This window comes from Lolium perenne, chromosome 5, assembly GCF_019359855.2.
Source record: "Lolium perenne isolate Kyuss_39 chromosome 5, Kyuss_2.0, whole genome shotgun sequence".
Classification (NCBI taxonomy): domain Eukaryota; kingdom Viridiplantae; phylum Streptophyta; class Magnoliopsida; order Poales; family Poaceae; genus Lolium; species Lolium perenne.
Window position 1 is genome coordinate 187,127,345 of NC_067248.2, and position 22,383 is coordinate 187,149,727.

Genomic DNA, 22,383 nt, shown 5'->3' on the forward strand with positions numbered 1-22,383 from the left:
AAGCTAGAGGACAAAGATGATCTAAGCAAAGTAGCTTTAAACGAAGCCCTGACGCCAAAGAGGAAGCTGACGCCAAAAGCAACCGGAGGACGTCAGCCTCCCTGATTAAAGAAGATACCGACGTCACCTATGATTAAAGTAGCTTTGTAAAGTAGTTTGTCTGTTCAAAGATGCCATTAGGGTTTCTTCCCCTGTAAGCCACCCTCTCCCCTATATAAGGGGAGGGGGCACACCCCCATTGCGGGTACGATGAGATGTATGTATAAACCTATGTTCTGTTGAGATCAATAAACAGAGAGATCTAGAGCAGAGTTCTTCCTTGTGTCTCTCTTCTTCTACCTCTGGCTTAGGCCAAGTTCTTGAGGAAAGCACCCGGAAGTTCATCCAATCTAACCCAAAAACCCTCCCCCGAATCCTCTAGCGTCCAACTCGGCCCCAACTTAAGCCATCCTATGGCATCTGTCTGTTCACCACGACGACAAGCACAAGTCCGCGGGGTACTTCTCGACGAAGTTCATACCAGTTGGCACCTTCGCCACGAAGAGAGGGTAATTAGGATCTTTTGATTTGAGAAGCTGCTTCTCCAAATAGAGGACTTGGTTATGCAAGCTCGCCATATCCGCGGTGAGTTTCTTGACGACATGCTCCGGCAGCATCGGTTCACCCAAGTGATGTAGAGGTCGCCAATTGTTTGGCAACTTGTCAAGGAGTGGGACCTTGTCCTTGGATTTGGCCGCCGCCTTGTCTTTGGCCGCCGCCTTGTCTTTGGCGTCCTTCTTATTTGGCCTCTTCCTCTTCTTGGGTTGTAGTACTGGACCATCCATCGCCGTATTGGCCGTAGCACGGAGTGTGTTTGGGCTCAACATTTTTTTGACGGCGGCGGTGGCGACCTCCTCAGGATTTTCCTCCTCAGCCGTTTCATGAGAATCGAACAGCTTCTTGGAGCACACATATTTCGAGGCCGACGCATCCTCATGGACAACTTGTGAAGACGTAGGAATATCCCATTGGAAGTCCTCACGTTCGTATGCCTCGGCCTCTGGCGCCGCTGGCTGTTGTGGTGGGGCGCTGACCACCGGCGCAGCTGGCCGTTGTGGTGGGGCGCTGACCTCTGGTGCAGCTGGCCGTTGTGGTGGGGCGATGACCACCGGCGCCGCTGGCTGTCGTGGAGGGACGCTGACCTGTGGCGCCGCAAGGTGCTTGTCTTTGCTTGTCGTCGACCCCGACTAGGTGTTGATCCTAATTAGGGTCTTCGGCCATAGCAGTACCCAACCCTTCAGTGAGGCCAGATTCAACGGGCTATCGTCATCGGCACCATGCGGTTGATTAGGAGGAAACAAATCCTCATAGCCCGGTAACGCCCGATCCACTTCAACTCGGTAAACGTCATCCTCCATATCTCGTGTGTGCCACTTCTTATCCAGGGGCCGAAGGATGGACCCCCTCGTGACGTCTTTGAGTTCGCCGTTTACTCTCATCAGGAAGGTGCATGGTGTTGAGAGCGCCTAAGAGAACATGTGTATGGCGTTAGAGAGAGGGCAAGGATGACGAAACTAATATATTAACTTGATGTACACATTAGTTAATTACCGTGAGGGCGTTGAGCTCGGCTAATGTCGATGGGCCAGCACATGCGGCGGCGGGCGTGCAAGTGACGGAGGGGCTGCTACCCGGCATGGACGGTGAATCCCTAGCACCTGCGACATTGTCGGTGGCCGGAGGAGTCTCAATTATAACATCAGCATTGTCGGCGGCCGGCGGCGCCATCGAGTTCCTGCCGCCGAAGCTAACCACATGCATTTGCGGGGGGGGGGGGGGGCGGGGGCTTGTTTGCCACCCTCATATCACGCGACGACGGCGTTGAAATTAGCTTGGACTGAAGCGGCGACTTCAGCTGTGATATCAGGTACGAGTGAAGCTTTGAGTTGCGGTACCAGTTGCGGTACCAAACCAGCTTGGACTTGGGCTAGGATCGAGTCCCTCATTTCCTCCGCCTCCCGCTGCTTCCTCTCATTGCGCACATTTTTATCGGCCGCAGACGACAAGCCGTAGTGACCATGCTTGTAGCCTGTACCGGCGCCAGCCACACGGCCTCTATGTGGCCTTCTCGTAGGTGAATGCTCATTAACGATGTTTAGTGCCCGTACGAGAGGCTTGTCCCAGGCTACCCTGCCCGTCGACGCCTGGGACGAGGAGCCTTCGTCACATTGAGAAAGTTTTTGTCTTTCTTCTTCCCGCGGTAGAAACGTGAACCATTTAGAAATGTTGCTACTATTATATGAATGATACTTGATCTAATTAAACCGGCAAATTGCTTACCAGTTTTTTCTCCAATGATAGGACCTTCTTGTCGTTCGTGAACCAAATTATCTCGGTTATGACCTTGGGGTCCGTGACAAGTTCCCCAGTTAGTTTCTTCTTATGGTACCGGGACCTGATGAATCTTCTTTCAAGCGGGTCCTTGTACTTGAGCCAGGGGTTCTCAATGTCGGCATTTACATACACCTCGTCCTCCTTCGCCCAATAGGGCTCCTTTCCCTCGTACCCACGGCTCCCAAGGTTGTGGTTGCCGATGTTAAGCTCCCGCATTTCCTTCCCCCACAACTTGTGATTCTTGGTCGCTTGTAGCTCTTCAGTGGCCACAAAAGCATCAAAGTCCGCCTGGGAGACATGCGGAAAGGCAGAGTGGACCTCTTCGAAACCTTTGCCGTCAGCAATCAGCTTTCGCACCATGTACTTATAGCTGCTGAGGTGTTTGGTGAACTTCAGTAGGGCTTGTGAGTTCACAATGTTCTTGGTTTCATGAGTGGAGGCGTAGTCGCCTAGGAACTTGTATCATGAGTGCAACCTCGCAATGAGCTGGGCTCGCAAATGCGCTTTGTTCTCAGCTCGGAGGTCCGTCTCGTTGAGATTGACCACCTCTCGGAGGATACATGCCAGTTGGTTGTCGTACCCCTTGGCAACATCCTTAGGCTCCACCGGCAAACCACTGGCGGGGTCCACCTCTTTGATTGTGTCTCTGCCGGTGGCGATCGTGTTTTGGCGCCTTGCCTTCCGCGGCCTCTTGGAACCACTTGTCCCGGTGCCACTACTCCCGGCGGCGCCGCTAGGATCGTCGCCGCTTGTCTCGCCGCCACCCCCGGTGGCGCCGGTTGCCTCGTCGGCACTACCCCCAGCGGCATCCTCCATCTCATGGTCCTCGTCGCCGCCAACACCAGCGGCCTCGGCATCCTCCTCCGTCCTAAAGAAGTGCCTATTGTAGTGCTCCTCTAATTGTTCTTGAGACGCCATGGTGGCTTGCACTAATAGAAGATGAAAAAGAGTTAGAATTCACGAAAAAATTTGGCATGACATTTGCTAAAAATTGGTCATGCGGAGTGCTAGAATTGCCGGAACGGAAATGAATCAACATTCCGGTACTCAATAGCAACTCAATCCCTGCAAACATATATACACAATTCAACCATATATAGCATTTCCAACAACACATCTACATCCACTTGTCCTGCAAACATATATATACATCTCAACACCACGTACATCAGGAGCTACTCTCTGGCTACATAAAACAGTATTTACTCTCTGTAAAAACCATCAGCATTTAAAAACCATAAACATTTAAATCAGCTTGTAAAAACCTTCAGCATTTACATCAGGAGCTACTCTCTGACTACATCAGGAGCTACTCTATGGCAGAGAGCATACAACATACAAAGCTTGTAAAAACCATTTTTAGCATCTTTAGCATTTAAAAAACCAGCATACTGCCAACTAAATCAGCTACTGCATCAACCCATCTTTAGCATCTTTAGCATTTAAAAAATGAAAACCTAGACAGCCAGCCAACACACAAAAATAAGAAGCAAATATCTTGCCTCTGTCGATAGTAGCAAATATAATACAGAAAAAACTAAAAAAAAGTAGATGAACTAGCATAAAATAAGAAGCAAATATCTTGCCTCTGTAGATGAACTAGGTGCATTAGAAATACAGGTTATTCATACAGGTTCAAACAATGCAGTAGCATTCTTTCCCTTACTGTCAACTGCTAATACAGGTTATTCATACAGGTTCAAACAATGCAGTAACAATGCAGTAGCATTCTTTCCCTTATTCATACAGGTTCAAACAATGCAGTAGCAAATATAATACTGTCAATGCATTTCATTTTCTTTTTTCAAACCAGGGAACAAATTCATTTTCATTAGGTATTTCATTTTCATTTAATGAAATGAAGAACTAACATACTGCCTAGTGCCTAGTTCTTCTCAAACAAGCATTTCATTTTCTTTTTTCACCATGTATTCTAGTCTGTACAAAAATGAGCATGCAAAAATGAACTAGAGAATGCAAAATCTCAACTTGAGATACCAAGCATTTTGATTAACCAACTAAATCAACCAGTAGGAGTAGCATGACCATTTTTTCATCATTTTTTTAAATGAACCAGAGAATCAATCCTCAGCATTTACAATTTTTAGGGAAGCATCAAATGAATCTAAACCAGGGAGGGTATTCATGCATTTTCCTTGTACTGCTACTGCTACTGCAGAGAGGGGAATTCAGCATTTTTGCATGACCATGAGCATGCAACACCTACACTGCCAGCAATTCATTTTATATATCAACCAATGAATTTATATATCAAATTCTCTAGGTACTGCAAGCATAAAAAAAACCTACTGCCTAGCTACCTAGGTACTGCAAGCATTTTTATTTTCATTTTCTTTTTTGGCAGTGAGCATGAGCATGAGCAGTAGCATTTCAAAACCATTTCAAAATCTTTATTTGCAACCAGTGAGCATCAGCATGAGCATTCAACCATGGTGAACTACACCAGAGCACATCAAATTTTAACCATTAAGAAATCAACCATTTAAATCATTCATACTGCAAGAAATCGGAGGCAGAGAGGGAGATGGCAGGGGAGGGAAGAATTCGCCCTAATTAGCAGGAACCCTAAAGCATTTCAATTTGCAAACAGAGACTATGAACTCCAATGAACCCTAACTAGCAGGAACCCTAGCCGGGAGGGGGGAAGGTGGAGGGAAGGGGAGAGGGGAGGGAAGAGGGGAGGGGGGAAGGTGGAGGGAAGGAGAGAGGGAAGCTCACCGATGGTGACGGTAGCGACGACGGTGGCCTCTCCTCTTCCTCCTCGAGGTGCAGCGGCCTCCTCCTCCTCGATGTGTGGTGGCCTCCTTCTCGGGTCCTCCACGGCGGCGTACAGGGAAGGTAGTGGGGGCTGGTGGAGGGGATGGTGGAGGACGGTGGCGGGGCAGAATGGCGGCGCTCGAGAGGGGGGAGTTGGGGAGGCGCGCGACTCCTTCTTCTCCAACGACGGCGGCGCTCGATCTAGGCAGAGGGGTATTTGGCTGGGGAGAGGAAGAGAGAAAACAGTTAAGTCATTGTTACATCTATGCCACGCTTATTGCCGGCGCACCAGGTCCCTTGTTCGCTGGGGACACGTATACCCCCGGTGAACAAAGGACGTGGTGCGCCGGCAATAAGCGTGGCACAGCTGTAACCTGGGACATGTGTAGCAGTATACATGCTATACAAAATCCTATACTATTTTTATTTATTTATTTCTTTTCTCTTTATTGTATGTTTATTTTCTTTTACCCAAAATGCTATACTATTTTATTTTTCTTATCTTTTCAAGATAATAACAAAGAAATATGCATGAGTTATGTAAAAAAACATGAAGAGTGTTTCACAAAATATATACATACACAAAATATTGACCAACACAATATTAATTAGTTATACATAAAATATTGGTCATGACCATATGAGTAGTTATGAATTACACAAAATATGAGTTATACATTGCAAATAAAGTTTTACATCATCGATCGAGAAGAGTGTTTCACTTTCTTCTTGCTTTTCTTGCTCGTCGTTGAATAATTTAGCCCCGTGTTGTGACTTCTTCTTTTGAAGGGTCGACCTGACCTCGGTAGTGTGGTCCTGCTTCTTCTTGTGGTGTATGTTGTGTCTTCGTCCTCAGATTCTTCCATCATTGGGTCTCCGACCTGTCCTTCGAAGTCTTCCTCGTTGGCGACTCTATCCATTCCGACGATGGTCCTCTTGCCTCTCCTCACGATAACACGGCTAGGCCTGGATGGGTCGGTTATGAAGAAGCATTGGTGCACGTGTTCTGCCAGTACCCATGGCTCATTCTGCGCGGTGGCGTTCGTGGACTTTGATTTGTTGGCTTCGGGTAGAAACATGGTGGTGAAATACCGGTCTTCTTTTGTGATGCTCTTAGCCCATCTGATACGGAACATCGGCACTTTCTCCCCAGCGTAGCTAAGCTCCCAGATTTCCTCGATCCTTCCGTAGTATCTAGTCTTTACGTCACTGATACGTCTCCGACGTATCGATAATTTCTTATGTTCCATGCCACATTATTGATGTTATCTACATGTTTTATGCACACTTTATGTCATATTCGTGCATTTTCTGGAACTAACCTATTAACAAGATGCCGAAGTGCCGATTCTTGTTTTCTGGTGTTTTTGGTTTCAGAAATCCTAGTAAGGAAATATTCTCGGAATTGGACGAAATCAACGCCCAGGGGCCTATTTTGCCACGAAGCTTCCAGAAGTCCGAAGACGAAACGAAGAGGGGCCACGAGGCAGCCAGAGCATAGGGCGGCGTGGCCCCCTGCTCGGCCGCGCGGCCCTATGGTCCTGGCCCTCGCGCCGCCTCTTGACCTACCCTTCCGCCTACTTAAAGCCTCCGTGACGAAACCCCCGCATCGAGAGCCACGATACGGAAAACCTTCCAGAGACGCCGCCAACACCGATCCCATCTCGGGGGATCCAGGAGATCGCCTCCGGCACCCTGCCGGAGAGGGGAATCATCTCCCGGAGGACTCTACGCCGCCATGGTCGCCTCCGGTGTGATGTGTGAGTAGTCTACCCCTGGACTATGGGTCCATAGCAGTAGCTAGATGGTTGTCTTCTCCCCATTGTGCTATCATTGTCGGATCTTGTGAGCTGCCTAACATGATCAAGATCATCTATCTGTAATTCTATATGTTGCGTTTGTTGGGATCCGATGAATAGAGAATACTTGTTATGTTGATTATCAAAGCTATGTCTATGTGTTGTTTATGATCTTGCATGCTCTCCGTTATTAGTAGATGCTCTGGCCAAGTTGATGCTAGTAACTCCAAGAGGGAGTATTTATGCTCGATAGTGGGTTCATGTCTCCGTGAATCTGGAGGGGTGACAAGAACCTCTAAGGTTATGGATGTCTTTGTTGCCACTAGGGATAAAACATTGGTGCTATGTTCAAGGATGTAGTCACTAGTTACATTACGCGCAATACTTAATGCAATTGTCTGTTGTTAGCAACTTAATACTGGAGGGGGTTCGGATGATAACCTGAAGGTGGACTTTTTAGGCATAGATGCATGCTGGATGGCGGTCTATGTACTTTGTCGTAATGCCCAATTAAATCTCACTATACTCATCATAATATGTATGTGCATGGTCATGCCCTCTTTATTTGTCAATTGCCCAACTGTAATTTGTTCACCCAACATGCTGTTTATCTTATGGGAGAGACACCTCTAGTGAACTGTGGACCCCGGTCCAATTCTCTATACTGAAATACAATCTACTGCAATACTTGTTCTACTGTTTTCTGCAAACAATCATCTTCCACACAATACGGTTAATCCTTTGTTACAGCAAGCCGGTGAGATTGACAACCTCACTGTTTCGTTGGGACAAAGTACTTTGGTTGTGTTGTGCAGGTTCCACGTTGGCGCCGGAATCCCCGGTGTTGCGCCGCACTACATCCCGCCGCCATCAACCTTCAACGTGCTTCTTGGCTCCTCCTGGTTCGATAAACCTTGGTTTCTTTTTGAGGGAAAACTTGCTGCTGTGCTCATCATACCTTCCTCTTGGGGTTCCCAACGAACGTGTGAGTTACACGCCATCAAGCTAAATTTCTGGCGCCGTTGCCGGGGAGATCAAGACACGCTGCAAGGGGAGTCTCCACTTCTCAATCTCTTTACTTTGTTTTTGTCTTGCTTAGTTTTATTTACTACTTTGTTTGCTGCACTAAATCAAAATACAAAAAAAATTAGTTGCTAGTTCTACTTTATTTGCTATCTTGTTTGCTATATCAAAAACACAAAAAAATTAGTTACTTGCATTTTCTTTATCTAGTTTGCTTTATTTACTGTTGCTAAAATGGCCAACCCTGAAAATACTAAGTTGTGTGACTTCACAACCACAAATAATAATGATTTCTTATGCACACCTATTGCTCCACCTGCTACTACAGCAGAATTCTTTGAAATTAAACCTGCTTTACTGAATCTTGTTATGCGAGAGCAATTTTCTGGTGTTAGTTCTGATGATGCTGATGCCCATCTTAATAATTTTGTTGAATTATGTGAAATGCAAAAATATAAAGATGTAGATGGTGATATTATTAAACTAAAATTGTTCCCTTTCTCATTAAGAGGAAGAGCTAAAGATTGGTTGCTATCTCTGCCTAAGAATAGTATTGATTCATGGACTAAATGCAAGGATGCTTTTATTGGTAGATATTATCCCCCTGCTAAAATTATATCTTTGAGGAGTAGCATAATGAATTTTAAACAATTAGATACTGAACATGTTGCTCAAGCTTGGGAAAGAATGAAATCTCTGGTTAAAAATTGCCCAACCCATGGACTGACTACTTGGATGATCATCCAAACCTTCTATGCAGGACTAAATTTTTCTTCACGGAATTTATTGGATTCAGCTGCTGGAGGTACCTTTATGTCCATCACTCTTGGTGAAGCAACAAAGCTTCTTGATAATATGATGATCAACTACTCTGAATGGCACACGGAAAGAGCTCCACAAGGTAAGAAGGTAAATTCTGTCGAAGAAACCTCTTCCTTGAGTGATAAGATTGATGCTATTATGTCTATGCTTGTGAATGATAGGACTAATATTGATCCTAATAATGTTCTGTTAGCTTCATTGGTTGCACAAGAAGAACATGTTGATGTAAACTTCATTAAAAATAATAATTTCAACAACAATGCTTACCGGAACAATTCTAGTAACAACTATAGGCCATATCCTTATAATAATGGCAACGGCTATGCTAATTCTTATGGGAATTCTTACAACAATAATAGGAGTTCACCCCCTGGACTTGAAGCCATGCTTAAAGAATTTATTAGTACACAAACTGCTTTTAACAAATCTGTTGAAGAAAAGCTTGGGAAAATTGATATACTTGCTTCTAAAGTCGATAGTCTTGCTGCTGATGTTGATCTTTTGAAATCAAAAGTTTTGCCTAATGAAAATCATCATAATAAAATTGTTACTATAGCAAATGCCATTCAAGTTAGAATTAATGAGAATATAAGATTAATGGCTGAACTGCGTGCTAGGTGGGATAGAGAAGAAAATGAAAAACTAGCTAAAGAGAAGAATGTAGCTAAAGTTTGGACTATTACCACCACTAGTAATGCTAATGCTACACATGTTGCTGCACCTCCTACTAATACTAATAAAAGAATTGGTGTTAGCAATGTTTCTACTTCTAATGCAAAGCGCGAAAAACTGCCTAAAATTGCTAAAACTGCTGAAACTGCCTGCGATAAAGCTGCTGAAATTTTTTCCAACATTGGGGATGATGATCCCATTGCTTTAGATTATAATGGTTTGAATTTTGATGATTGCCACATCTCTGAAGTTATAAAGTTCTTGCAAAAACTTGCTAAAAGTCCTAATGCTAGTACTATAAATTTGGCTTTCACGCATCATATTACAAATGCTCTCATAAAAGCTAGAGAAGAGAAACTAGAGCGTGAAACCTCTATTCCTAAAAAGCTAGAGGATGGCTGGGAGCCCATCATTAAGATGAAGGTTAAAGATTTTGATTGTAATGCTTTATGTGATCTTGGTGCAAGTATTTCTGTTATGCCTAAGAAAATTTATAATATGCTTGACTTGCCACCGCTGAAAAATTGTTATTTGGATGTTAATCTTGCTGATCATTCTACAAAGAAACCTTTGGGGAAAGTTGATAATGTTCGCATTACCGTTAACAATAACCTTGTCCCCGTTGATTTTGTTGTCTTCGATATTGAATGCAATGCATCTTGTCCCATTATATTGGGAAGACCTTTTCTTCGAACTGTTGGTGCTATCATTGATATGAAGGAAGGTAATATAAAATATCAATTTCCTCTCAAGAAAGGTATGGAACACTTCCCTAGAAAGAGAATGAAGGTACCTTTTGATTCTATTATGAGAACAAATTATGATGTTGACACTTCGTTTCTCGATAATACTTGATACACACTTTCTGCGCCTAGCTGAAAGGCGTTAAAGAAAAGCGCTTATGGGAGACAACCCATGTTTTTACCTACAATACTTTGTTTTTATTTTGTGTCTTGGAAGTTGTTTACTACTGTAGCAACCTCTCCTTATCTTAGTTTTGTGTTTTGTTGTGCCAAGTAAAGCCGTTGATAGAAAAGTAAGTACTAGATTTGGATTACTGCGCAGTTCCAGATTTCTTTGCTGTCACGAATCTGGGTCCACCTCCCTGTAGGTAGCTCAGAAAATTAAGCCAATTTACATGCATGATCCTCAGATATGTACGCAACTTTCATTCAATTTGAGCATTTTCATTTGAGCAAGTCTGGTGCCATTTTAAAATTCGTCAATACGAACTATTCTGTTTTGACAGATTCTGCCTTTTATTTCGCATTGCCTCTTTTGCTATGTTGGATGAATTTCTTTGATCCACTAATGTCCAGTAGCATTATGCAATGTCCAGAAGTGTTAAGAATGATTGTGTCACCTCTGAATATGTTAATTTTTATTGTGCACTAACCCTCTAATGAGTTGTTTCGAGTTTGGTGTGGAGGAAGTTTTCAAGGATCAAGAGAGGAGTATGATGCAACATGATCAAGGAGAGTGAAAGCTCTAAGCTTGGGGATGCCCCGGTGGTTCACCCCTGCATATATCAAGAAGACTCAAGCGTCTAAGCTTGGGGATGCCCAAGGCATCCCCTTCTTCATCGACAACATTATCAGGTTCCTCCCCTGAAACTATATTTTTATTCCATCACATCTTATGTGCTTTTTCTTGGAGCGTCGGTTTGTTTTTGTTTTTTGTTTTGTTTGAATAAAATGGATCCTAGCATTCACTTTATGGGAGAGAGATACGCTCCGCTGTAGCATATGGACAAGTATGTCCTTGGTTTCTACTCATAGTATTCATGGCGAAGTTTCTTCTTCGTTAAATTGTTATATGGTTGGAATTGGAAAATGATACATGTAGTAATTGCTATTAATGTCTTGGGTAATGTGATACTTGGCCATTGTTGTGCTCATAATTAAGCTCTTGCATCATATGCTTTGCACCCATTAATGAAGAAATACATAGAGCATGCTAAAATTTGGTTTGCATATTTGGTTTCTCTAAGGTCTAGATAATTTCTAGTATTGAGTTTGAACAACAAGGAAGACGGTGTAGAGTCTTATAATGTTTTCAATATGTATTTTATGTGAGTTTTGCTGCACCGGTTCATCCTTGTGTTTGTTTCAAATAAGCCTTGCTAGCCTAAACCTTGTATCGAGAGGGATTACTTCTCATGCATCCAAAATACTTGAGCCAACCTCTATGCCATTTGTGTCCACCATACCTACCTACTACATGGTATTTTCCGCCATTCCAAAGTAAATTGCTTGAGTGCTACCTTTAAAATTCCATCATTCACCTTTGCAATATATAGCTCATGGGACAAATAGCTTAAAAACTATTGTGGTATTGAATATGTAATTATGCACTTTATCTCTTATTAAGTTGCTTGTTGTGCGATAACCATGTTCACTGGGGACGCCATCAACTATTCATTGTTGAATTTCATGTGAGTTGCTATGCATGTTCGTCTTGTCTGAAGTAAGAGCGATCTACCACCTTATGGTTAAGCATGCATATTGTTAGAGAAGAACATTGGGTCGCTAACTAAAGCCATGATCCATGGTGGAAGTTTCAGTTTTGGACATATATCCTCAATCTCAAATGAGAAAATTATTAATTGTTGCTACATGCTTATGCATAAAAGAGGAGTCCATTATCTGTTGTCTATGTTGTCCCGGTATGGATGTCTAAGTTGAAGAATAATCAATAGCGAGAAATCCAATGCGAGCTTTCTCCTTAGACCTTTGTACAGGCGGCATAGAGGTACCCCTTTGTGACACTTGGTTAAAACATGTGCATTGTGATGATCCGGTAGTCCAAGCTAATTAGGACAAGGTGCGGGCACTATTAGTACACTATGCATGAGGCTTGCAACTTATAAGATATAATTTACATGATACATATGCTTTATTACTACCGTTGACAAAATTGTTTCATGTTTTCAAAATCAAAGCTCTAGCACAAATATAGCAATCGATGCTTTTCCTCTATGGAGGACAATTCTTTTACTTTCAATGTTGAGTCAGTTCACCTATTTCTCTCCACCTCAAGAAGCAAACACTTGTGTGAACTGTGCATTGATTCCTACATATTTGCTTATTGCACTTATTATATTACTCTATGTTGACAATATCCATGAGATATACATGTTACAAGTTGAAAGCAACCGCTGAAACTTAATCTTCTTTTGTGTTGCTTCAATGCTTTTACTGTGAATTATTGCTTTATAAGTTAACTCTTATGCAAGACTTATTGATGCTTGTCTTGAAGTGCTATTCATGAAAAGTCTTTACTATATGATTCACTTGTTTACTCATGTCATATACATTGTTTTGATCGCTGCATTCACTACATATGCTTTACAAATAGTATGATCAAGATTATGATGGCATGTCACTCCAGAAATTATCTGTGTTATCGTTTTACCGCTCGGGACAAGCGTAACTAAGCTTGGGGATGCTGATACGTCTCCGACGTATCGATAATTTCTTATGTTCCATGCCACATTATTGATGTTATCTACATGTTTTATGCACACTTTATGTCATATTCGTGCATTTTCTCCGGAACTAACCTATTAACAAGATGCCGAAGTGCCGATTCTTTGTCTGCTGTTTTTGGTTTCAGAAATCCTAGTAAGGAAATATTCTCGGAATTGGACGAAATCAACGCCCAGGGGCCTATTTTGCCACGAAGCTTCCAGAAGTCCGAAGACGAAACGAAGAGGGGCCACGAGGCAGCCAGAGCATAGGGCAGCGCGGCCCCTGCCCTGGCCACGCGGCCCTATGGTCTGGGCCCCTCGCGCCGCCTCTTGACCTACCCTTCCGCCTACTTAAAGCCTCCGTGACGAAACCCCCAGTACCGAGAGCCACGATACGGAAAACCTTCCAGAGACGCCGCCAACGCCGATCCCATCTCGGGGATCCAGAGATCGCCTCCGCACCCCGCCGAGAGAGGGGAATCATCTCCCGGAGGACTCTACGCCGCCATGGTCGCCTCCGGTGTGATGTGTGAGTAGTCTACCCCTGGACTATGGGTCCATAGCAGTAGCTAGATGGTTGTCTTCTCCCCATTGTGCTATCATTGTCGGATCTTGTGAGCTGCCTAACATGATCAAGATCATCTATCTGTAATTCTATATGTTGCGTTTGTTGGGATCCGATGAATAGAGAATACTTGTTATGTTGATTATCAAAGCTATGTCTATGTGTTGTTTATGATCTTGCATGCTCTCCGTTATTAGTAGATGCTCTGGCCAAGTTGATGCTAGTAACTCCAAGAGGGAGTATTTATGCTCGATAGTGGGTTCATGTCTCCGTGAATCTGGAGGGGTGACAAGAACCTCTAAGGTTATGGATGTGCTGTTGCCACTAGGGATAAAACATTGGTGCTATGTTCAAGGATGTAGTCACTAGTTACATTACGCGCAATACTTAATGCAATTGTCTGTTGTTAGCAACTTAATACTGGAGGGGGTTCGGATGATAACCTGAAGGTGGACTTTTTAGGCATAGATGCATGCTGGATGGCGGTCTATGTACTTTGTCGTAATGCCCAATTAAATCTCACTATACTCATCATAATATGTATGTGCATGGTCATGCCCTCTTTATTTGTCAATTGCCCAACTGTAATTTGTTCACCCAACATGTTGTTTATCTTATGGGAGAGACACCTCTAGTGAACTGTGGACCCCGGTCCAATTCTCTATACTGAAATACAATCATCGCAATACTTGTTCTACTGTTTTCTGCAAACAATCATCTTCCACACAATACGGTTAATCCTTTGTTACAGCAAGCCGGTGAGATTGACAACCTCACTGTTTCGTTGGGACAAAGTACTTTGGTTGTGTTGTGCAGGTTCCACGTTGGCGCCGGAATCCCTGGTGTTGCGCCGCACTACATCCCGCCGCCATCAACCTTCAACGTGCTTCTTGGCTCCTCCTGGTTCGATAAACCTTGGTTTCTTTCTGAGGGAAAACTTGCTGCTGTGCTCATCATACCTTCCTCTTGGGGTTCCCAACGAATGTGTGAGTTACACGCCATCAGTCACCCGTCAAGGAATCCATCGTTACCCCTGAGTTCTGGTAAACACTGTTCTTGTCTTTTCTTCCGTGTAGAATGTGTACCCGTTGATATCGTACGCTTGGTAAGTCATGATGTTGGGCGCGGGGCCATGTGACAAGGCCAATACTAGTTTATCCTTGTAAGAATCCATTGGTGGGGGATTAGCATCAATGTGGTCTTTGAACCAGCGCGCGAAAGAGGAGTTGTGCTCTCTGAATATTTCTGCTTCCGTCATCATCGGCTTGCCACTGTTCTCTATCATGGTTTTGTGCTCTTTAAACCAAGGATCGATCAAGACAATGTGTTGTAGCGCTACTAAGTTGCCCCTGTCAAAGTCGGAAGTCCGACCAGACATGTGCACGTGCAGTTCCTTCCTTCCATTTTTGTGGCCTACTCCCTCGAACCTGCGGAGGTGCTTGTTTTGTGGTAAACCAACAGGGTCCTCGATGTCTAGATAATTCGTGCAGAAAGAGATGCACTCTTCGGTGAGCCAGCCCTGGACGATGCTTCCATCCGGATGTGACCGGTTACGAACGTATCCTTTAATGACCCCATTCATTCTTTCAAACGGCATCATGTTGTGTAGTAATGCCGGCCCTAGATTGATGATATCATCCATGATATGGACCAACAGATGGACCATCACGTCAAAGAATGCAGGCGGGAAGTACATCTCAAGCTCACATAGGATCACTGAAAGAACATCTCTCACATTATGTTTTGTGTGTTTGATGTCAATATATATGATACACTAATGTTTGTTTAAGTGGTACAGGGATTACATAGTTTCATATTTGTGTGTGTTGGATTTGGTCGGTCTGTCAAAAGTTAACAGGAAAAATGTGGCCAGGCCGGATAATCCGGGCCGGATATTGTTGAAATATCCGGCCCCCTGATTTTGGCTAAGTCGTCGAGGAAATGCAGCGCAGTATGGGGGCCGGACATTTGCCCGGATAATGTCCCGGTATTGTACCAGGGCCGGATTATCCGGGCCGGATATTTTGGAAATATCCGGCCCCCTCGTTTTTGGCTAAGGACTGGAAGAAATGTGAATCAGTACAAGGGCCGGACATTTGGCCGGACAATGTCACTGTTTTGTCCCGAAGGCCGGATTATCCGGGGGGGGGGGGGGCGGATTATCCGGCCCTTACTTAGGGCGGAATATCCGCCCCCCCGGAAGCAGCAACGGCTCAATTTTGAGGGGAGGTATAAATACCCCCCTTCTTCTACCTTGGTTGCTTGCTCAATCATTATACAAGAAATCTGCCAAGCCACCTCCATTAGAGCCACCTCAAGAAAGTCAAGATTTGCAAGATCTCCTTCCTCCCCCAACCAAAGCTCTTGATCTTTGGAGATTCGAAGGAGAAGACACCGATCTACATCCTCACCGAAGCGTTCTTCATTTCCCCCTCTCTTGTTTGAGGGATCTCATGCTAGTGTTTCTATTTGGTTCCCTAGTTGATTTGTGTTGATGTATTGTTGTTGATTGTTGTGTTGTAACAGATTTGGGAGCCTCCAATTTGGTTGTGGATGTGTGCCCCAAGAACCTTGTAAAGGCCCGGTTTCCGCCTCGAGGAAATCCCTTAGTGGAAGTGGGCTAGGCCTTCGTGGCGTTGCTCACCAGAGATCTGAGTGAAGCCTTCGTGGCTGTTTGTTTGGCTTTCTAGCAACCACACTCCTCCAAACGTAGACGTACCTTCTTGCAAAGGAAGGGAACTATGGGAATCATCTCCGTGTCATCGCGTGCTCCACTCTCGGTTACCTCTATCCCACTCTATCTCTTATATATTGCGTAGCTATATCTTGCCTAGTTGATAACCTTGTCATATAGGTAAATTCACTTAGTTGCATATCTAGAGAATTTACCTTTTGTGTCAAGCCTAAATTGAAAAAGAACTAAAAATTGGTTAGCACGTATTCACCCCCCCTCTAGGTGCGGCATACGATCCTTTCAATTGATATCAGAGCCTCGGCTCTTATTTCGGGCTTAACCGCCTAAGAGTATGCCGGACGAGGAGTCCTCGGAAGGGGCCGCCAAGACGGTCTCCGTGGAAGACTTCAATTCATTGAAGTCCTCCATGGAAGCCCAAATGGAAAGCATGAAAAAGATGATTGCCGAGCTTTTGGCTCTGGCCCTTCCCAAGGCTCCTAGTGTAGAGGTAAAAGACACGGGTGCGTTAGATGAGGGAGAGGCTTCGGACTTACCCTCATCTACCAAACCCGTGGAAGGTGATAACTTAAACACTATCAAATCTCCCATTGCATCTCCTAAGGGAACTAGTGGGAGTGAGAGCTACAATCGAGTACCTCCACCTTTCCAATCACCCGATATACCGGTTCCCCATCCCCATTTGAACATTCGGGGCGACCCACCTAAGTTTTCTATTGATAATTTCGATACTTGGCAATTTGAGTTCCGCTCTCATGTTTGTAGTGCCTCCAATGAATTATGGAGAATCATCTTGGAGGGCTTCAAGCCATACAACCCCGACAAGTTGACTAGAAGAGAAGCGATTGATAGTCAACTCAACAACACCGCCTTGCACATGATTCAAACTAGTGTGGGGACAAAGGAATTGCATCGTGTCCGGAACTACACCACCGCCAAGGAAGCTTGGGATGGCTTGACCGCTAGTTGCATTGGAAGTGAGAGCACAAGGAGGAACAAGTATAATGCTCTTAAGAATAAAGCCGAAGGGTTCATGAGGCTACCGGATGAAGATCATGAAGACATGTATGGAAGACTTCTCACCGTTGCCGATGCCTTCCTAAGCTTATTGGTGCCACCCACATCAATGACTCTTGGATCAAGGAGAAGTACATTGAATGCATGATGCCATTTGTACCCATTGATGTCAAGACTCTTGTGGGGAGGGAATGCTATTCCTCTCTCACCTCTCAACAAGTCGTGCACGAGATGCAAGCTCTCAAGGTACTTGAGGAAACCTCTCATGATTCTCGCAATCGTGCTCTTGGGATGGCAAAAGGTTCCAACCTTGCCTTGGTGGTCAACTCCGTTGAAGAAGTGATTCCTCAAGAATCTTATAGGGCATCTTGGAGCATGACCTATCCGGAAGATTTGCAATGCCACTACCATGACCACATGGCCTTCCATGCAAAGTCGTTTTGGATTGATCCGTCCAAGGCCAAGGAAGACAACATCAAGAGAAACAACAAAAGTGGGTTCACTAGCTTTGGTCCAAAGACAAGATCATGCTACAATTGTGATGACAAGCGCCACTTCATTGCCGAATGCCCCTATGAGAATAGAGAGCTTCATAATGGGAGGCTCATTCCCAAGGACAAGAGCAAAGACACAAAGGGCAAATATTCAAAAGCCCCCAACAAGAAATTCTACAACAACAAGACCAAGAAGGGCAAGAGGCCCTCAAGAATTGTGCTAGTAACAAAGGAAGAATATTCTTCTGATGAAGTGGGAAGCTCTAGTAGTGAGGAAGATGAAGAAAGCTCAAAGGAGTTGGCCGCCATCGTCACCACCAACATTCCCTCTTCATCTCTCTTTGACTCTCCCAATGAGAATCCTCATATCAAGAATGCACATTGCTTCATGGCAAGGTCCTCCTTGGACACATCTATTGTGCTATCAACTCAAGAAGAGTATACCTCCAGAGATGATGATGTTGATGATGAAGAAGATGCAACCTCTAATGGATTGGTCGCTCTTGCCTCCCTCTCCACCAACTCTTCATCACCAAGTGAATCCCCCAATGAGGTCATTCATGTGGAGGAAGAAAGTTGCCTCATGGCTAAATCCTCCGAGGTATCATCCCCTAACCCCTCTATGCCTAACTTATCTAGTGATCTAGGGGTTGATGATGCTAGTCTAAAAGTGAAACAAGAAATGCTAGAGTTTGATGATTTCATTCTAAACCTACAAGGTAACACTAAAAAGCATGTTTCAAGCCTCATGGTTCGTATAGCTCAACAAAGTGATATGCTTGAGAAAAAGGGTCAAATAGAGAGAGAAGACTCTCTTGAAATCCATGCCCTTAAAAATGCTCTTGAGGAAAGTCAAGAAACTATAGCTTCTCTTGAGGAGAGGCTAGAAACACTTGAAGAGCCTCAAGATAAAATTAACAAGCTCACTAAAGCTAGAGATCTTGCTAGAGCTAAGACTAAAGTGCTTATAAAGGAAAAGGCCAAATTTGGTGTTGATCATGAGAAACTTGTGAAGGATCTAGATGAACTAGACAAGGCTCACAAAACCTTGAAGAGTGAATACTCTCTCCTCTCCGAGTCTTATGAGCAACTTCAAATTAGGCTTGCTTCATATGACATACCTAGTACCTCTACTCCTTCATGTGATCATGCAAATATAATTGAGGAAAATGCTAGGTTGAAAGATGAACTTGCTAGGACCTCCTCTCCCCAAAGTAAACTTTCCTTGGATGATCTTTTGAGTAAGCAAAGGTCAAACAATGGGAAGGAGGGACTTGGTTTTAATACCAAGGCTAAAAAGGCAAACAAGAAAAAGACCAAGCCCGCACATGAGAAAGCTAATGGTGAACCCCGAAAGGGCAACACCATTAATGATGATGGTGCGGGAATAGATAACCCTCACTATGTTCTCTTTAAAGATTATTATGGTGATGTCTATGCTAAATATGTTGATCCTTATGATGCTTATGTTGCTTGGTCTATTTGGGTTCCAAAGACCCTTGTTGCTAACAAAAGAGGACCCATTGAAAAATGGGTACCTAAATCCAAGAATTGATCTCATGTAGGACTATGTCGCCGGAGGGTCAAAATGGGTACTTGATAGTGGATGTACAAGTCATATGACCGGCGGCAAGAACCTCGTCAAGGAGTTGAGGCCCAATACAAATAATATCACCGTCTCCTTTGGCGATAATTCTACATCCGAGGTAATCGGTTTTGGCAAGGTTGTGGTTGCACACAACATTACTCTTGTGGATGTCATGCTTGTCAAAACCCTTGGTTACAATTTGCTTTCCGTTTCCGCCCTTGGCAAGATGGGTTTCGCCGTCTTTATTGATAATGATATTGTGGTCCTCTTGTGGAGCAAGACTCTAAAAGTCGCTTTCGTTGGGTATCGCGAACATAACTTGTATGTGGTGGACTTCTCGGGGACCACCACGTCAAGTGTGATGTGCCTATTCGGAAAGGCGGACGTGGGTTGGTTGTGGCATCGCCGCCTAGCCCATGTCAACATGCAGGGCCGGCCCTAACATGTCAGGGCCCTGGTGCAAGACAAAAAAAAGGCCCCCCATACACAAGCAATAGAGATGATTTCTGATGTTTTATTTCATAGAAATTTAATCATTGAATACAATTTTGGCCGCTACTCACATCTTATTGCATTTCAGCTCAAATTCTAGCTCGTGCTCCTGCTCACGCTTGCTCTTGCACTCCAGGTCTCCTGCCAACACTCCAGCTTGTACTCTGATCTTGTATTGACTTGCAAAATAGACAAGAATTATGTAAACCATTTTTTTCTAAAATTTGTTGAGGCATTCAATCTCTCTTGTGACATATACTTTCTCAATGACATGTTGGCACTACACAAAATGAATTAGGACATACAATTAAAAGTTGAAACGAATGCACCTGGAGGCTGCAGCCAAGATGATGCCGTGCTGGCCCTTGCTGCTGGCCGCCGGGCGTTGTTGCCGCTGCGCCGGCCGCCTTCATGTCCCTGCCCAACTGCGTGTTGTTGCCGATTCGGCGATTCCCCTGCTGATTTCCCACTTTCTTCAATCTTTTGCCTTGCTCAAGCACATGAGGATTGGGGAATAAGGAAGGAGAAGTGGTGGAGATCGGCAGGAATGACCAAGAACAAACTAATCTTGAAGAATATATAGAAGGGGATTGTACTTACCGTTGCAAATTGGGGAGAGATTTCTTGGGAATCAATGAATCATGATCTCCTCCTCCATTAATTCCTCCAAAACGGCTAGAAATCTCGACGAACCAGAGCCGCCCCATCGTCGATGCCATGGCGGTGATTGGGGAACGGAAAAGTTAAGGAGGAGCCGAGAAGGTCAGGGGAGAAGACGATGCGTAAGGCAATTTCCACGCAACCGGCCGGACAAGTCAATGCCTTTCCTTTCGTTATCTATGTGTGCGTACAGCGGTACAGGCAGGTGAGCTGATTTTGATTCGTTTTTTTTTTCTTTCCAATTTTCCAAACGTGAGCTGCACCTCCACTTGTACGTACTAGTATACGTACTAGTATTCGATCGGGGGCCCTAAGCGATTGGAGGCCCAGTGCGGTGGCACCGGTTGCACCGCCTCGGCGCCGGGCCTGTCAACATGAGAACTTTGCAAAGTCTTCACAAGGGGAACCATATTGTGGGACTAATGGAAAATGTGTATTTTGCCAAAGATCGTGTTTGTAGGGCTTGTGTTGAAGGCAAAATGCATGACTCTCCGCATCCAAGCAAGACTATCATCTCTTCCAAGAGGATCTTGGAGCTCCTTCATGTGGATCTCTTTGGTCCCGTTACTCATGCAAGTCTTGGTGCGAAGAAACATTGCTTGGTGATAGTTGATAATTACTCAAGATACACTTGGGTCTACTTTCTCAAGACGAAAGATGAGACTCAACAAATATTCATTGACTTTGCTACCGAGGTGCAACGCCAACACAACCTCCTCATTATGGCAATAAGAAGTGACAATGGCTCCGAGTTCAAGAACTATACACTCAATGATTTTCTTAGTGATGAGGGGATTCGACATCAATATTCCGCTGCTTACACCCCTCAACAAAATGGTGTTGCGGAGAGGAAGAACCGGACTCTTATGGATATGGCAAGATCTATGATGGCGGAGTATAAATCCCGCTATAACTTTTGGGCGGAAGCCATCTCCACCGCTTGCCACTCCTCTAACCGGCTCTACCTCCGCAAGGGCTTGAACAAGACTCCATATGAAATACTCACCGGGAACAAGCCTAATATCTCATACTTCAAGGTGTTCGGGTGTAAGTGTTTCTACAAAATCAAAGGGGTTCGTTTGTCTAAATTTGCTCCTAAAGCTTTGGAGGGTATATTTGTTGGTTACGGTGCCGAATCTCACACTTATAGAATCTTTGATGTATCCTCCGGGATTATCATTGAATCTTGTAGTGTGAAGTTCGAAGAAAATGATGGCTCCCAAGTGGGGCAAGTTGATGTTTGTGCAGGTGATGAAATACCTCAAGATGCCATAGTAAGAATGGGTGTGGGATTTTTCCGCCCCATTGAGGGACACGGTGTGGCGTCTCGGGAAGAACTATGCTCTACCACGGTGGAGCCCTCATCTTCTCAACATCAACAAACCTTACCTAGTGAAGCAAATGATGCACCAACCCAAGAACAAGAACAAGACCCTCCCTCTTATGTGCAAGATCAAGGACAATATCAAGGTCAAGATCAACCAATCATTCATAATGGCTCCAATGAGGATCCAATCAACTCTTGCCCTTCTCCGAACATTGTTCAAGATCAAGCACATGAGATTGAGCAACCCCAAGCAATTGAGGAAGCTCAAGTTCAAGGTCAAGACGGGGACCCAAATGATCAAGTTGATCAAGTGACACCTCCAAGGCCAAGAAGAACCAAGGAGGAGATCGAGGCCCGTCGTTTAGCAAGAAGAGAAAGGACCCTTGAAATTCGTGGACACACTCATGATAAGGTCCTTGGTGATGTTCAAGCAAAAGTCTCCACAAGAAGGCAATTGGCTAACTTTAGCAATCATCATGCTTATATCTCCGTAGTGGAACCCAAGAAAGTTTTTGAAGCCCTTGAAGATTCGGATTGGGTGGAAGCCATGCATGAGGAACTCAACAACTTCAAGCGCAACAAAGTGTGGACCTTAGTAAAGAAGCCAAAGGA

The 22,383-nt window shown here is 44.4% G+C and overlaps 1 long non-coding RNA gene across 1 annotated transcript; it reads right to left on the reverse strand.

Annotated features, from left to right (window-relative positions):
- Nucleotides 1-19,786: 19,786 nt before the first annotated feature.
- On the reverse strand, nt 19,787-20,599 carry LOC127298106 (uncharacterized). The gene is made up of 2 exons (XR_007849609.2): nt 20,385-20,599; nt 19,787-20,271 (listed from the first exon to the last, which is right to left on the reverse strand). It is a non-coding gene; the product is annotated as an uncharacterized lncRNA (long non-coding RNA).
- Between the last annotated feature and the right edge of the window lie 1,784 nt (nt 20,600-22,383).